The sequence below is a fragment of the Excalfactoria chinensis genome, chromosome 6 (assembly GCF_039878825.1).
Source record: "Excalfactoria chinensis isolate bCotChi1 chromosome 6, bCotChi1.hap2, whole genome shotgun sequence".
Lineage (NCBI taxonomy): Eukaryota > Metazoa > Chordata > Aves > Galliformes > Phasianidae > Excalfactoria > Excalfactoria chinensis.
In genome coordinates, this window is record NC_092830.1 from 34278144 (window position 1) to 34293199 (window position 15056).

Genomic DNA, 15056 nt, shown 5'->3' on the forward strand with positions numbered 1-15056 from the left:
TCTAATTCATATTTAGCTCTATAATTGGGTACTTTTTTTTGCTGGAAAAAAAAGTGGGAGTTATGAGTTGTAAAGTCTAATTGGAAAGGAAAAATGCAGTCAAATGTGCTGTCTTCTATTACTATGTGATATTCATGATTAATGCAGTGCAATCTTCAATCTCTTTTCCTCTGCTTCTTTTTAAAGTCAATTATCAACATCAACAGAGCAACAAAGCTGATGTCTCAGCAGCAGATGAAGGAGATGAGATGCAACTGATCCCCCATAGGCAATAATGAGCATGACTTGTGAAGTAGTAAACTATTTGCCAACAAAAAGCAGAAATTGTTTTAAGTGAGATTTTACAGCTGGAAAATATTTTAGAAGAATTAATAGCATTAACCATGTACCAACATGTAGTTAATTACATCAACGTTGAGACTCTAGCAAGACTATCACTGCTTTTCTAGGACCACCAGATGTTTGCTGCACCTATGAACAGAAGCAGTATGTCCGTAAATTAATGCCTATTTAGCTTGGCATATTTGATTTATATATATATATTTATATATTTATATTTGCTACTTTCCTGCAAACACCTGTTTCAAAGATTTATGTCTGAGAGGCAATTTTCTTCCCGAGAGTTATCTTTTAGTCACAAAAGTAGGTCTCCAGAATCATAGCTTATTGCAATAGCACAGAAGAATAAGTCAAGAGTTATCGCCAAGTACAGCCAATTCAAAATAAAAAAAAAAAAAATCTTTTTTTTTTTTTTCATTTTGAATTATTTTTCAGTTCCAAATCCAGTTTCTGAGTTATGATTATGAGGCTCTCAGCTCTAAGCTCAGTTCTAACTAAAATTTTCAAGAAATCACAGGACTATTGTGTGGAAAAGCCCCCTCAGAAATTAAAGGGAAAACATACAGCTGTTGAGCTGATGCCTTGGAAATGCACCGTGTAGCCCTCATTGCATGAAATGTTAGCTCAAACTCACAAGCGTACTCAGATTACTCTTCGTTTGCTGGTGACCTCTGTCTTTTGAGCTTAACCCACAGATGCAAGAGCCCAAAGGAATTCTATATGGAGTATGAATGTTAGTGTACCTCTCTACCCTATCTCGACTATAACAGCGTTCACCTTTACTACGTTATGAAGGTGAAAACTAAGGGCTTTTGGAAAAGAGGAAGTATTCAAGCAGGATTTTGAACATTAACAGAAAGAGCTACTGGGAAAAATTTCATAGATGCCATGTGTGCGAACATCAACAAGAGACTGGGAGCATTAATAAAAGCATCAATTAACAAGAAGAACATGCAAAGTGAGAGATGTCATCAGGCACCATATCAGTTAATTAAGTCCAGAAATGAAAAGATGTTTCTTCTGTGTATGGCCTGTATTCCTTTATTCATTGTTTTGAGCAGGCTACAAGATCTTCATTCTACGTTGGAACTCTGTGGAGACAGTTCTTATGGATTTTGACATTAAGCATCCAAACAACACCTCAGCACTGTGGGGCATTTGAGGTGAAGTCATTCTTATCGAAAGAGCCAGCATAATTTCTCTGCACCATTTAAATCCAAACAAATCCTATTTTAAGCACTTTGGAACGACTTGAGTGATGCGAAGGCCTTTTCTTGGGCTTTCTGCCCGGGAGTGAATTTCACCCTCAGTGAATTATTATTATTATTGGGCTCTACTTATGAAAACATAAAGCAAATAACCCATGCAGATAATATTAAAGCACTGGGAAATGGAAATTCATAGCAGACTGAAGAATTAAGTAGGAATTGTTACACAAACCTTACTGTGCTACAGGAGGATGCACTGGATGACCTCTGGATCTCCCTGGGTCTGACTAGCGACAGCTTATTGAAAAAACTCTTTTTCCATAAATATGTGATGTATCAGGCACCAAGGCACATATTTCTCTACATTTTTTTCTCTTGAAAAATACCGTAGTTTTATTACATTTTCCCATTTTTTTTGCAAGTATTTCTTGAGTCAGAAACGACGATATCCTGAAGATGAAGTGATGGCATTGCAGCACTTTCCTTACATCCCTGATAAAATCTACTATTTTATTTCTGCTTTCACGTGTATGTGTGCATCACTAAGGTTCTATTTCATCCTCTAAGTTCTCTTTTCACTGCATCATAATACTCAAATATCTTGTCACCTTTTCTTGGACCACTGCAGATTCTGTGAAAATGTGTATTTATTTTTGCTTTTGCTACTGACACAGTATTTTCAGAAACACTGTGCAACTCAGCTTTGAGGTTTTAGTGATTTCTACTCAGTCCTGAAATACATCTTCATATGTTGTTGCAGTGTTTTTCATATGGATCCCAATTAAGGAGTACGCAAAACAGGAACTGACTTCAAGCACGGGAGCAAACTCCAGGAAGTCAACAGTAGCCTCGTGCTGAATGCTGTTTCCCTTTAACTGTCCTTCAGATGCATCCAGTAGCTTCTATATTGACTTCTTACACAACGTAAAGCAGTGAAACTTCATTTTGTGCCATATGCATTCATTAAAAGGTAGATTTTAGCCCATAATTAACTGTACTTATAGTTAGACTCTTTATTATATTTCAGGGTCTTAAACCATGGCATGCAGTACTGACTACTGCAAACAACAATTTCCTTTTGCCTCCTACCCTCTGCTCACTTTTAGATCTCATTCTGTAAAAGTAAAATAAAGGCAATGCAGCCTACATCAAGAGAACTAAGAATTCAAAGGTGTTTTTAGCACTGGGCAAAAAATTAAACAACTTCAGGAGATGCTTATAGTTCCTAAAAATGGAAGTATCAACTGGTAAGTTTTTTGAAAATTGAATATAAAATCATAGAGAAATGCTTTATTTGATTCTCTGTTTATGGGAAATTCATTTTATTTGACTTTTTTATTTGTAATATCAACTATATTGCAGAGCAGAGTTTCTAGGTGCTCCCTTATGGTACCATTCTTCTAAATTATTAATGCCGTACTGTTGATATATTGTCAGCCTTGTACATACATTCTATGAAAATGAGTTTTACAGTAGGCTGGGATTTATAACAAAGCTTGACATATGCAGCTAATTCACCTAGACAGTCTTGTCAGTTTTAGGTTCATAAATAATTGATACTCAGGGCTTGGAGTTCAGCTACTGTTAGTGCTCCAGCTGTTAAATTTCAGCAGCATAATGGATGAATATTTGTTTATAATTTCTGTACATGGACCTGATGTCAGATCCCCAGTCTCATTTACATAGGTAGATTGAGATGTTGGAAGTGTAATGAGCATATGAAGATGATGAATTGTTTTCCTCAGTGCTGGTGCGTTTCTGTAAATGTTTGATTAGTTTTGAATGGATTACTGTTAGATTATCTGGTTCAGGGGTTAAAGTGAGCAGCTCTCTGCTCCCAAAGCTTTCATGACGCCTTGCTGACAGGTTTTAAAATTCATACACAGCGATATCAGTGCTGCAAAAGCTAGGGGTATTCTTTGCAACAGATGTTTAGTAATTAAACATACGGTTTCCCTGTTTGGAAGTTGCTTGGGAAATTTAAATCAGAATGATTTGTTTACCGTAGTTTGAGGGAATTACAATTTCTAAAAAAATAATACACTTTTGCCCCTAAAGTGCTGAAGTTTTTTCCCCCAGTGACACTAATTAAAAATGAGCAAAACACACACATGCCCTCACAATAATTCAGATGTTTAACTCCCTGGCAGGCAGATGCGAAGCTATTAAAAGCGGAGTTTCCTCTCATTTTCTCCTTTGGTAAATTAACGAGCAATACTCAGAAAAACATGTTTGATTGGACATCCCATGCAGAGATGCTGAAGCAGAGCAGACTTTTAGCCTGAGCAGGGAGAAGCTGAGCAACGCGGGTGTGCGTGTTGCACATCAGCTCCTGGTGACAGGACAAGCACCGCAAGCAAACGATGCTGGAGAAGCACATAAGTTGTCACCGTGAGCTTGGTGCCTGCCTGCTGGTGCTGGCAGGTGTCTGGGGGCTCTGGGGATACCTGAAGGCAGCAGGGGTGCCAGGTCCTGCTCAGTGCAGAGGCCTGCATCTCACCTCCTTCTGCAGCCTGTGCTGAGGCAGAGGTGCTCTGTGGAAACCAAAAACAAGCCTTTATGGCCACAACTTCCCATTGTTATTTCGTGCCTGACCCCAGCCCTACCGCTGCCTTTCCTAGTCAGGAGAGCAGCAGTCTGAGAAGTCGATAGCACGGCTGCAGCTAAGCTGGGCCGAGCCCTGTGCCATGCCGCGCTTTGTCAGCCCTGTGTACAGCTCCCCGGCTTGTCTGGCAATCATGTTAGTGATTATATGGGTAATGAAACACGTGCTCTTTTTGTCTGTGGCTCTGATTAATCTGCTTTCTATTTAGCTGTGATTTATGGCGCTCAACTGTTGAGGTGAGCGCTGGCCCATCAGTTCCCCAGCCCATTACAGCGCCGGGACCGCTAAATGCCTGCGAGGCTTGAACTGTTTCTTGACAGCCAGGCTTCCCGCTACATTCCCTCCAATCTGTTTTGCTTCCTGGTGTGACCTTTCATACAGTAAAATACATTAGTTGAATAGCACAGTCTCATTAAAAGAGTGAATTAACCGAAGAGTCTTTTTAACTAAATGACAGCCAAAGGACTGAGTGCTAATAGCCACGGGCAGTTAGAAACTTAACTCATGAATCAGGCTGTTAATACTGCTCGGTGCCTGAAGCGCTAAGGGCACCACACTCTCTGCTTGCTCTCATAAGAAGAAAAGCTCATTACTTTCCTCCTGATGGGAGAGAAAGAGTGAGCGAGCAATAATAAAGCTTGAATTTTTCAATACTGTTAAAAATGGGGCTGACAGATTGCCGACAATAGGAGCAGCGGCCTAGACACTGCAAAGAGAGCCACTGAATTAGCAATACCATATATCATACAATCTAATTAAATCAACCCGAAGAATGAAATTAGTTTTCTGTGAGTGAAATGGCCTTTGAAAGAGCGCTATTAAATGAACTGTAGAGCATTAATTAAATAATTCACAGTGAGGGATTTTGCATTTATACAAAAATTGTGCACTTAATTGTCCATGCTGTATTACAGATTTGGCCTTATGTTAACAATGTGTCTAAAGCACACTTATTGGAGCATATCAGGAACAGCTTAACGTAAACGCAGCTTATAAAGTTTTAAGGATTTGCAAAGAAACCAAAGAAAAGGAGGACATGATAGAAAAAATACATGCAGAGTTAACGACTTTTCCACATTAATCCTCTGTGCGTGTCACAACTTGTTACTTTCTTTTTCCCCAGTGGAATGACATCAGGGCTTCCGTTTTCTTAATTAAGGAAAAGTTCTAATGATTTAGCAGAAAGAAGTTCCATTAATTGACCTAAAATAGAATTCATATGAATATATCTTTGGGGGAAGAAGAAATAAAAACAGATGTTTTGGATGACAGAAAACAATAGAGTTCCTCAAGCTCTCAGCAATACAAGCAATCACCCATCTCGAAAATAAAAAGAGGCAGAGAATCAATTATATCAATTATAACTTTATTTTTAGGTCTTTATAACGCTATAATTTCAATTAAGGTTTTAACCATTTTGAAAGGAAAAGCTTTGATTTGGAAACCATCAGAATAAAACATATTTTAAAATGCTAAAATCTTAAAGGGATGCTTAAAGTAATCATAAAACTTGTTGTAGTCCACCCAAATCTCAGTGTTTTCATAAATATACTGTTTCTTGACACTAACTTTTTACTCTATGTTACTCAACTTCCCACCAAAGAGAAGCCTTGTCTGTCAAATATACTTGATGATATCTGATTGTATTTTAAAGCATGTTCTTGTTTTTGGTTCCACTTTTCAGCTAGTGTCAATGGTGTGATGAGCTTTGAGCAGAGACTGACATACACCAGGTAGATAAAAGTAAAGAGGCTAAAATAGTGAAGGATGAGGTGAGCATCCTTCAAGATGGAGCAAGAACCCAGAAGAAAATGTAGGGCGTGTATACATTGAACATCTGACACAGCTCTATGGAAAACAAATTTCCATAGACAGAAGTGGTGATTATCATCTTGAGGCTGTGCACAGCAGCGTAAGTGAAGTACTGCTGACCTCTGTTGTTGCCAGCGATGGGAAAGCAACGAGATGTGTGCAGAGAATCTGCAGCTAATACAGCAGCCACAAAATGCCAGCTCAGATTTACCATTCTGATTTACAGCTTGCTACCCTCAGTACTGTGTGCTTTCATGCAAGGCAATGGCCTACACTGATCGAGATGGTTGTATCTGCATCCCATGGGTGAATAAAGAAATGCTGACTGTGATTCCTCTGGAAGGTGAAAGGGAGAGCCAAGCCAGCATCAAAATCTAAGGGGTCTTTATCAGGTAGGCTAATCCTCATGGTGAGTACTGGTAAATCATTTGGCCATTAGATGCTGACACAGGCTATGCATCTTTGATCTTTGAGTTTGAGATGCAATCTTTTGTTCACAAGACCACCTTGCAAATAATAGCAATAAGCCTGGCACCACCCAGGCACGGCTGAGAGACAGTATCTACTCAGACAGGCACCTCTCATTGGAGTTAAGATGAGAGCTGCTAGCACAATGCAGAAAGGACAGGCACACAAGGTGCAAACACCGAATGTCTGTTTGCAGCATCTCCCCAAATATTTTTACGAATGGGTATGTATTTTGTGGTGACTACACACTCACGGCAGAGTTTTCTTCCTAAAAGCATCATGTATGAGATCCGCTGGCAAAGTTTCCCCAATTTGCCTTTGTCCTCACTCAGAGAGATGAGCCTACGAGGTACCTGTCTCCTCACAGGTACGCATATGTTGCAGCTATCCTAAACTGTTTAACTGGGCCCGCTCTCAAACACGCATGAGGCTGTAATTTCTTCTGACACTCCAGGTAATGCTGACTAGACTTTCACTGATAATATTTTTTTAAAATGACATTGAAAGGCTCCAGTGACAAATTATTGTAGTCCCATATTTCCATTTATTTTATTCCGAGATGTGGTATTGATATAAAATCATCTTGAACCTGTTAATGATATTTCATGTGCAGTAATGTCAAACTATTCAATCAGTCGCATCATTACCTTTCATATTAAGCATATTTAGTTTATTCAGTCATAACAAAGCATTTCTAGCACTAAAGGTTTCTTTTTTTCCCAAGTACTCATTCATTTCAATTTCATTTCATATCATCTCTAGAAATGTATCTTTTGTCTTGATTTTAGAGAACAGCCAAAGGAACAAAATGCTTTATTACCTGAGCTGAAAAAGAGCTGAAGATTTGTTCCTCAAAATAGGTAACTGAAAATATTTGGGATATTTCACTGAAAAGCTTATTGAAGGTTGAATTTTGCAGGTGTTTTCTTTTAAATCAGAACTTTCTCTTTGAAGAGCTTGAGACGTTTGCAAAATTGGTGGAAATGCTAATTAGATCTCTAGGTCATCCCACTGGCAAAACAAGATACAGTTTCCAGATACAGAATGCTTCCAATATGAAAGAAACACTGCTGCTGAGGTTAACAAAGGGATTAAGAAGCCTGGTAATAACTAGATATGCAACTACAGCTGTATAAAACTACTCCATGAAACTTACTGGATATTCTTTTAGCACAAAAAGGAAATAAAAATATTTCTGCAATGTTTAGGCTCTTGCTGCACAAATTTGTAATCTTTGAATTTCTCTCTGGTCTTCTGAGATGGATGAGGTGACAGAGATATTAAGACAGAGCTCCAGTCCTCCTGGCACTCAGACCATTGGGGCTGGGGCAGTGTTTGGAAGAGTACCAGTCCAGACTGCCCAAAGCTAAAACAGAAGAGGTTGTACCTTTATTTTTTTAAGCCAACTTCTCATACCAACATTACTTCTAACAGGCTATCTTGATGTTTCCTTCCATTTTCACTGTTTGGGTTGCTTGTCTTGATGAGAGAGGTCAAAGGGTGGGTAATTAAATGAAGAGCTGTTCAACCTAGTACTTAGAAGAATGTACTTTTCCCCTGGAGTCAAAGGAGTTCACACGAACAGAATGTCATCTTTGTTATTATTGTATAATAAGACATCTCAAATAGGGAGCATCAATGATGAAAGATGTATAAAGGGACAAACTAAAATATGGATTATAGAATAACCCAAGTTTGAAGAGGGTCATCAAATCCAACTCCTGGCTCCATACTGGGGCTAGCATGGACTTACCATTGGTATTTAGATATACTTCATTCATTATCACATTTTACTTCATTATTATATTGTACTATTCAGTTGATGTTGTTTTCAAATTATGACTGGCAGATGAATTATGAAGAATTATAGAGATCATTGTGAGCTCAATTCTGTATGTACAAAAAGGCATAGGGAAAACAGTGGAAAAAATCATGTGCTTACCCAACCTGGCCAAGAAATCTAGATTTCTAAGTGTACTGGAAATGCTGAGCTGTGGCCTGAAGCAGTGATTGACCACCTGATGGACGGCAGGGCCAACCCAGGGGACCTCAGGTGCATGCAATGAAGTTGAGTGACCAGAAGGGCTGGAGCCAGGATCCACCTCTTCCCAGACCTTATTAAGGCTTAGCAGTGGAGGTAAAAGCATTTTGCTGAAGGTCCCTGCATGTCTGAGGTCTCCCAAAGGTAAGCAGTTTTTCTTTCTTTGTTTCTGTGTCTAAGGTTGCTGTATTTGGTCGTGTTCCTATTTGCTGCAGCCTAGGGTTGTGCCACCCTGCTACTATTTCTGTACTTTCCATTGCATTACAGTGTTACGCTAAGGAGGATCATAAAGATCAAAGGACACACGCTTAAGGTTAGGGAAATGAAAAAGGTGGTGTAAAAAATGTAACTATTTGATGAAAATGTGTTTTTTGAAGCAGCTATAGTAATAGGAGTATACCAAATGCATTTTTTGATCTTTGTTTCAGTTATGAGGTCTTATAAGTACTCAAAGTGCAAGAAGCACTGATACATATACGTTACATATACTTGAAGCTGAAGGCGTACTAACCTACAGAGAAGTTTTGATTAGCCCTCAGACAAGTGTCTAACTTTCTGGGGTTCATCTAAATGTAAGAGGCTATGCCTCTTGCTTCAGAGAAGCGGGGACAGGATTGATCTTACATGCATTTCTTGCTGTCTCTCCTTGATATCAATAGCCATTACAGTCATCTTTCAAACCAAAATGAAGTTCCAGAAGATTTTGGTACGATTGAAAGAGCCAGCATTTATGGCTCTCTTACCTATTGCATTATCTAAAACCGATGCCTTGTTGGAAATGACCGACTAGTCAGCATGGCATAGGGCCAGTGTGTTATATATCAATATATAATTTAAGAACTGTCATTCAGTATGCTGCAAAACTTGCTATTAAGAATTATTCATTCCCCTTCTTGAGCACCCTCTTCAATGCCTCCAAAAGGTTGCCATTAAAGAAATTATTCCTTATCAGGAAAATCATCTACTAGAATGTGTGGGTGGTTCATGGAATTTTAATAGAGAGTTCAGCATGTGTTGGAAACAACTTTTGCCCTTTAACAACACAAGAGAATCCTTGCTGTGTCAGACCAGCAATCCGCCCTGTCCTGTAATCTGGCAGCAGCAACAAGAAATGCTCAAAAGAGTAGGGTATGGAGACTGGGCCAGTGTTTGTAGTCACAGAATCATGTAGGCTGGAAGGGGCCTCTAGTGCATGTCTAGTCCTACCCTCTGCTAAAGCAGATTGACTACAGTAGGTTGCATGAGAAAATTTCCAGGTGAGTTTTGAATATCTCCAGGCCACCTTCAGTACATTGACTTGTTATTTCTCTCTGCTTTTATAATCATAGGATCAGTGATGTGGCAAGCTATATCACTGTATCTTTCAGTTGCATCTGTTTGTTGGCATTCAATTTGCCTGAGACCACTGTGGTCCTGTTTAAGCTTTTGTTGTCCAAAATTTCCTATAGTAAGGAATACCAGAAGATCTACTGTAAGGCTACCTTCTGTTCTGTTTGAACTGATCTCCTGAGGGTTTTAAAGCATTACACCTCCTAGAGCTGTGCAATTTTTTTCAACTATCAGTTGTATGCTCACCCTATGCGTTGCCTTCATGATTTGAAAGCTGCAGTCATACTTCTACCCACTCCTGTCAGTTCCTCATGAGCATGATAGATCTCTTTCATTTCCCCATCTTCTTTAGCGTCTCCTTCCATGTGTCCTTTGAGGTATTTGATCCATTGGGATTAGCCTTTGGTGTGCTTTGATAAGAAAAGAAGACAGGCCTGGGGTGAAAGCTCTGGGAATGACCTGGCATGGCTATCTATTGTCGTTTGAGTCCAGGGACAGTGCAGAAACACACAACGTAGCGTGTGTTGAGGGGTTGGCCTGGTATTTTAGTGACTGTCATTTTATATAGTCTACTTTGTGTCCTGCCTGAGTGATTGACTAACAAAGCTTTTGGAAAACACAGGAAAAAATGCATCCTGCATGTGCTCAGGATGAGGCATGAGATTTGAAGCTGGAATTTTGGAAGGGTTGTGTATTTAGGACAACCACCACGCCACTGATCCCAGAAATGGGAGGCTTCAGAAGCATCTTGTTCAGAGAGATCCAAAACACGTGCAAAGAACAATGTCCTGTAAATGTCTGCTTAGGTTCCCGGGGAGAGATGAAAATAACAATCGATAGTTGTTTGATATGACCATTAAGAAAATTTGATTTACATGTACTTGTGTTGATGCAATGAGTGCTTTTTTATGTAAATGAAGACCAGCCTTAGTAAAATTTCTTCATCGGCATCCTGATGCCTTCTCAGACAATAGCTTCATGTGAATAACTGGCTTGACAAAGGCCCCTCTGTGCACCTAGTTTTATCAGACAATAATTTTTATCACTTTCCATCAATGCTTTGTTACTTTGAGGAATTCAACTTATAATAAATGTGTTGTTGATGTTCTAACAAGAAAAGAACAGATGCAAGTTCAGTGAATATTGAGTTTTAAACTTGTCTCACAGTGATTTGTGGCTGTGTCATAGCAAATATTTTTCAATGTCATTGCCTAAGCCCTGGCTGTCACTAACATGGTCAGCTGGGGAATAGAAGGCCTAACACTATGATCTCAGTATTAATGGGAGCTGTTGAGAGTGGCAAAGGTGATAAAGTATTGTTTAGTTATTGGTGCCATAGTTTTGCTGCGGGACATTATTATAAAATGCTGTGGGTTTGTTTTTTTGTTTTTTTTTTTTTTTTGGTCAGATTTCAATCACCTGTTCCAAAACGTATTTAGAAACTTACTGCAGAAAGTCCTGAAAAACAACTTTGAGTGTTTTGGCTTGTTGGTTTTTTCATTTTTGAGTTTCCTTGATTTTTAAACTACAGGTAGCGCCATGCAAACCTAACATCTTAAAGCAGATCTAAGTCAGTCTCTGAAGAACGGTTTATTCCTTTGTAGTATACCTTTAGTTATTTATATGCAAATATTTTAGGTTCAAGGCTTAATGCAAACCAAAAAGTATATCTTCCCTGTTATGTAGAATAGTTTGGAAGTTAGTTAAGGGACTTCAGTTCTTCTAGATCTTTGTATATCTGGTAGGCTGTCCTTCCCCTTGGTGCACATGTATATTTTATATTAATCTCAATGGAAGTTATGTGAGGGTATTCAAGAGAGAGCATACCCCCATTTGGTAGGTAAATTTATGTGATGCTCTTTTCCTTATTCCATAGTCCAGTACAAGAAGAAATATAGATATAAGATTTATAAAGCTTCTACAATATCCTGTTTTGCCAAATTGTATTCTAGCAAGGGCATGACAGGATTACTTACCTTCACCTTGACACTCAAAGAATGCAAATTAATGACTTACTGTCATTGTCAATAAAAGTAGCCATGTATGTTTTTAAGTTACAATTAAAATTACCCAGAATTCAAGCTTTTATTCATGGCCGAGATTACATGATTCTAAACCTACTGATTAATGCATTCACAGTTACTTTAAATGAGGTACAGTATCTCTTTATAAAGAGAAATATGAAATTAGATTGTGAGAGTTTATATAGCTTTTAAATATCAAGCTGTCAGGTTTTGTGCAGGTAGAAATATTATAATTGAAGAATGGTGAAGAAAGAGTTTGTATTAGAGATGATTTTCAAGCAAATTCATACTGAGCAGAATATAATGGAGACAGGCTTTTTGCCAGTGCTTTGGCTCTGCTGACCTCCATTTGCAGCAGAGATTAGCTTGATAAAGCCGGCACAACCTCAATAAAACACTAACAATGGAAAGAAGTAAATAGAAATCATATTAAGCAGCAGCAATATTGCATGAATTGAAACAAAAATTTAGGTATAATGGCCTTGGTGGGTTTTAATATTGTTCCCAATCGCATCACAATATGAATCATATCGCAGTGATTCTAAATAACATTTATCATCTTTAAATCTTCTCCCCCAGTAGACGTCTCACATTATTTGAGAGGGCTTTTTTTTTTTTTTCCTGAAGAGTTCATACATAATTAAATGGAAGTAAAGGGTACAGAATATGTTGAGAAACAGCAACTTTGCGTTATGTGTTCAATTAAATGCAACAATCCCTTATTTATCGTTATTTTGCTACCTTCCAAAAGTTAAATGAATAGAATAATAGAACGGTATTGCAGAACAAAACTGAAATTTATCTTGATGGGGAATTTTATTCAGTTTTCAATTACTCTGGCATTGCTGAATTCTGGGTATAATCTGTAGTGCATGACAAAATGGTAAAAAAAAAAAAAAAAGAAAGATTGGTAAAAAATGTATTTATAGGGGATTGGAGACTAAATTTAACAGAAAGATGGTTCAATTAATTTTATGAGGAAAATTATCTGTCTAAAGGACTATGTCTTCATTTATAAGGAAAAGGTTTAAACTGTTGTGTGGATGGGCTTCTTTCTTCACCATAGGACCCTGCGGTTCAAGCTGTAGTTCCCTTAGCAGTATTTCAGGACAGTCAGAAAGCTCTGGAAGACTCAAGACTCAATGGGAATAGATGAGAGAAAATGTCAAATACTTTTATTTTTTGCATTTCCATCTCCTGATTCTTGACACTTTGCTCACCATGTAAACTCCTGTGTTCTCCAGGCACACAGTTGTCCAGCATTACTAAAAGCCAATGCTGCCTTCCAAGCTCAGTGTAAGGAGAAGACCAGTAAACTCTAGTTGTTTGTCACTGGATTTATATATGATAGGTGAGTCTGTGGGCACTATATGAGCATGATTGAAGAGGTGTATGAAAAAGAGAGTCAGGTAAAATGGGTTTAATGGTGATAATGGAACCATATTCACTTCAAGCGAGAAGTATGATTAGTCAGCAGTAGAGTTATTTAGGAGGACCCGATTGCAAATGTTGACATTAAGGAGAACATCTTTTTAGGAAGAGGACATATCAAAACCGGAGCCTTGCAGACAGGATGTTCAATAACTGCTCCCTGTTGCTCTTATGACCTGTGAGAAGCAGCTTGCTTAGGTCCCTATGTTCAGGATGGGTCTCAGAGATGTAGGCCTTTAATGTGGAGGAGAAATTAAGTGCCTAAGAAGGATAAGGACTGAGCCTTTGCATGTTCTACTTGCTGGATGGTAACTACCTTCTTGTTCTACAGGTGTTTTTACTAGATCTGATTTTACTTTTTTTGTGGTCTCGTAGCGATTATCACATTGTACAGAAAACTGGGATTCTTGAGGTTCCTTTGGCAGAATACCCCAAGGTTTTTGCAGATGGACATTCTAAGAGTTCCGTTTGAATATGAGAACATCAATAGCAATCTGATGATATTTGACATGAACTGAAAAATGAGAAACATAGGATATTTATCCATTTAATATCATGAAGTCTGGAACTGACTCTGCCTAACCTAGATCAAACAGACAGTGCAGGCTGTCATCTGCAATCAGTTTATCAGCTTTCACAGCCTGGGTCTAGGTGCTTAAGAATCCAAGTTAACCAACTAAAGGATTGGTTCAGAGATACTAAATAGAGATCTATGTTTAGATATAGAATTTTGGTTCCAGAAGGGAAGTTTACTTTAAAAAATAAAAATAAAAATAAATAAAGCAGCATTTTTATATTCTGTGATAATGATATTATAACACATATTGTAAACAAATCTGACTGAAGTCAGGAGTGCCCACGTGGCATTCGGGATGAAAAAATATATTGGCAACTATATTGTGTATTTTATGGTAGGGCATACATGTCGCAGCTTCCTGTAATACTGTGTTTAAAGGTAGAGCCATCTATTTGGAACGCAAGTTCTTAAGGATACAATGCAACAAGCTGATGAAGTGAACAGATAGATAAAATGAATGAAAATAATTAGAATTTGGTAATTAGTAATGATTAAAAGCTAAATTTTAGCTCAGGTGGCTAATTAACAAAAAGCGAGTTTTGTATTTTACTTACATAATGTAGATCTCTATAAAATGTATAATGTAATATAAATAATATAAAATACATATTATATTGCATACATAAAATAAAGGGTATAGTATGTTTTATTCATGATCATTTGCTGGCAACCGTAATGCTAGTCATGGCAAAAATGAAATGTGAATACAGACAAGTAAGGTGAGATGAAAATGAATGAATTTGGCAGAATAAGAGAAAGTGAACCACTGAAAAAGTTGCAGAAGAAAAAAAGAAAAGGAGCATTGACCAAGATGGCAAAAGCCAGCAGCTATTAGCAAATGTTGTCTGTAACTGAAACGAGTTCTTCTGTGTGGTGAGCCCCGCAGATGCCTGTTGGCCTCATGAACTCATGGCAAGGGTCCTGAGAGAGTTGTATTGGCGTGGGAAAATGAGGCCAAAACCTGAAGCTTTGCAGTAGAAAGATACCACAGTTCCCCCATGAGTTTTTTGGATGTCTCAAGGAGTTGAAACTGAGATCTTTACATTTTGAAAATGAACTTGCTGCATTTGTCAGGGCAAAGTAGCAAGTAAGAGGAGGGGAAATCCATGATAGCTGAGGGCTCTTTGAAAGTACATGTGCAGACATGACCATTCCATTCATAAGAACTCTAATTTTATGCTGCATCTTTTTACATGGAGAATGTGTATCACTGGGTTGGTGA

General features: G+C 38.2%; 1 long non-coding RNA gene across 1 annotated transcript in view; it reads left to right on the forward strand.

Annotated features, from left to right (window-relative positions):
- The first annotated feature begins 8523 nt into the window (after positions 1-8523).
- Positions 8524-15056, forward strand: part of LOC140254182 (uncharacterized) — a 25074-nt gene continuing 18541 nt past the window's right edge. Inside the window, exon 1 of the long non-coding RNA XR_011904084.1 lies at positions 8524-8617. This is a non-coding gene — a long non-coding RNA (uncharacterized lncRNA). The remainder of the gene's footprint in view (positions 8618-15056) is intronic.